Here is a 3,381-nt window from a genome sequence, read left to right as displayed (position 1 = left end):
GGCAAAAGTCATGTCATCTGCACCACCTTAGAAAGTGCTTATATTTGTTTGTATATTTTAATTGGATAAAATATTGCCTTTTCAGCTTTTTTTAGTTACGTTATTCTTAGTTTTACCTCTCCCTCCCTCATTTCATGTACTGTTGTTTTGCTCTCTACCCATACCCCACTGGGAATAATGGTGAAATAAGAGATTTTACCAGCAAAAATATTTGGTTTGTACTCGGATAGAAAGAAAATAACCTGTTTTCATAGTCTGCTGAGCAATATGGTCAAAGCAAACTCTTTTCTGTCAAAAATCCATAAATCTGCAGGATGTTCACATCAACCAATCAGAAAGAAAGACGCTTGCCAATGCTCCACTCCATCTCCCCATGTCCCTGAACGATTTTTTTCTCCTGAACACATACACACATATACACAGCCTGCCGAGCCAGAGACTCTGGGTTGGCAGACAAGTAGCATTGTCATTTGTCAGCTACATCCCAGAGGTAACATAAGGGATAAGCCACACAACTGTGTATTGTGTGTGCGTGTGAGCTAAATTGGGCATGGCAGTGATGTTACGTGGAATGATCAAAAAACAAATCCAAAATGTAGTCTGATGCTTCCTGGATTGAACCAGAGGAGGTATGCAAGGAGGTGGGGAGAGAAGAAGCAAAGAATAAGAGGGAGGAATACAGGACAGGGATGCAAAGGCAGGCAGGAAAGAAAAAGTAGTAGGTTTAAAATTTAGAAGGAGACGCTGTGTGTTACTGTGTAAATTCACAGTCTTCATCTAAATGCTTTTAAGTCTTTCTCTGCTTTTTAATAATATTCATTATGGCCACTGACACCAGCCCAGTCTGGCTCATGTGTGTGAATATGTTATCTCACCGTCAGAGGTTTATTCTTGGGAATGAGACTTTAAATTAAGATATATCTGTAGTCATCCAGTGTAATACACTACTGCCATCCTGTGGTGACACAAGGAAATTACTCATTTCCAGTTCCACATCCACCCATTATATATGCTCCTTGTCTTGTAGAGGGCTGTGGGGTGTGTTGGGGCCTGGACACCATGAACAGATTACCAGCCTGTCACAGGGCTGGCACTTTAAAACACAAAGACATTCACACCTAGAGTCTCCAGTACTTAGAGAAAACCCACTCAGATACAGGGAGAACATGCAAACTATACACAGGAAGGCCCAGTCAGTTGGCAGCTTCTATTCCAGGACGTTCTTACTGTGAGGCAACATTGCTGAACACTGCTACACTGTATCACCCGGCCTTACACATAGTATCTTAAAATAAAAAGAAGAAACATACACATGATTAAAGAATATAGTACTTTCTGTGCAATTTCTAAGAACCCTCAACGTTTTGAACTACTTTTCCTCCTCACACTTCATAAATAACACTTCATATTTATATCTATATATACATATATATATATATATATACACACACACACACACACACACACACACACACACACACACACAAACACACAAACTAAGTGGGCAGTGCAACCCCATTATGCTTTGATCTTAACTAATAGGCCACTCCAGTGGCAGGCTAATTCAAGAGACTGATTAGCATAAGTGAGCTATGGCGTTCATTAGCCTTATCAAGTATTCATAACACTGACCAAAATGAATGGAGCCTCTGCAAACTGTCCCAGACAAGCATTGAAGTCATTTACAAAGGCTGTGATTTCTCTCCATTGATACTGACACACCTACATAAATACACACAGATATAGTACAGTGGGTAGATGGATTCCATGGTAATTTGAAGCCATAGACATTGCCTTTAGTAGGTAAATGGAGAGGAAATATGAACAAAATTAATGAAATTCACTTCCTTTTAGAATGCTAAAACAGCACATTGGCCTGTGAAGAACTAACAGGTAAAAACTGGAAACTTAGTTGTTGGAGGTGAATGAAATAATCCATGAGGATTATTCAAGATGCATAAATATTAATAATACATCAAATGACTTTGTGTAATATGAAAAGTGATGGTTGTAGTGGTGAACCCAGAATAAGCATCTGACTTCCCTTGAATCCTGCTGAGCATTTTAGCATCTTAGTTCTTTGTTTTGGTTTGGATCACTCTCAGCGCCCTCATCATGTTTCCACCCACAGTATGCATCTGTATTCAGCATATAAATTTGGACACACACCCTGTGCACTAGTGCACCAGTGGAGTCTGACATTTGTAGAGGCCCTTTCACATCATAAATCCAAAATGCATGAAAAGTGGGTCCAGGCATCAGGCTAGGCACTGAGAGGAAAGGTACAGCAAAAGGCTTCCTGGTGTCTTCTTGTGTTTTGTTTTGGGCCGCTGAAATGTAAGGTCATAAAATTAGTCTGCAGCAATAAATTGTTTCAACCAGCTGAGGGGGTATTTGCCTGGACAATCAATTTTTGAAAAAAGTTGCTGGGCATGTTATGCTGCTGTGGCCTTCCTGACTCTGTGCAATGCTGAGTGAGATGCAGTGTGTGTGTGCGTAGGTATATTGACACTGGGGTGTCTGGTTGAGTAATGGGGGCATAGCAGATTTTAGATGGCTTCTATCCTCTTTCCTATCCAATGTTGGAGAAGGTCATCATTCATACAGACAGAGAGATAGAGGAGAGAGCGAGTGACAGTGGTCATCCAGGCAGGAAAGAGTGTGAGCAAGTATGTGTGTGTGCACAAGCAAGACAGTATGAATGAGACCGAGAACAGAGCGATGGTACAGAGAAGGACAAAGGCGATGGAAGGAGAATGAGGAATGAGGTATATACAGAGGTAAAAGCTTGTTGTGTGCATGTGCTCCAGCATGCAAGAAATCCTCATCTTTTGGGATACTACAACCATGGCCTCCATTCTTCATTGATGCATCTGTTATTTTTATAATGTATTTTAGTATACTGACCTGCCTCATAGCACTATAAAAACCTTTGTTTGTGAGGCCTGTGTCAGCCAGTATCTCAATTAAAGTTCTAAAAGCCTCACACATTACAATAGTCAGTGCCACCACTGCATCAAATCCAGATTCAGTCATACGAGCACACAGTAGTGGCACTGGTTTATTACTGTCTAATTACAGATTCTAGTTTAATTTGGTGGAAAGATAATAATAGAGTACCTCCTCTGGGTTGTTCACATTCTCGATCTGTGCCATCATCAGCTGTTCAGGTTTGGTAGATGATGTGGATGTGAATTACAAGAGCTAAGTTTTAATGTGTCAGTTTGCTTTGTAACACCTTGAAGCTCGAAATACACAAAGACTAAGCATTTAAGCTAAATGCATAAGGAACACTGCCAACCTGCTCACAATAACTGAATGTATATATATTGACCACAGCCTTATCTGACTCACTCTTCAGTGTGAACAGCTGCACTCTCA

This window comes from Mastacembelus armatus, chromosome 10, assembly GCF_900324485.2.
Source record: "Mastacembelus armatus chromosome 10, fMasArm1.2, whole genome shotgun sequence".
NCBI classification, from domain to species: domain Eukaryota; kingdom Metazoa; phylum Chordata; class Actinopteri; order Synbranchiformes; family Mastacembelidae; genus Mastacembelus; species Mastacembelus armatus.
The sequence above is the reverse complement of the archived record's forward strand: the minus strand, read 5'-3'. Positions refer to the sequence as shown.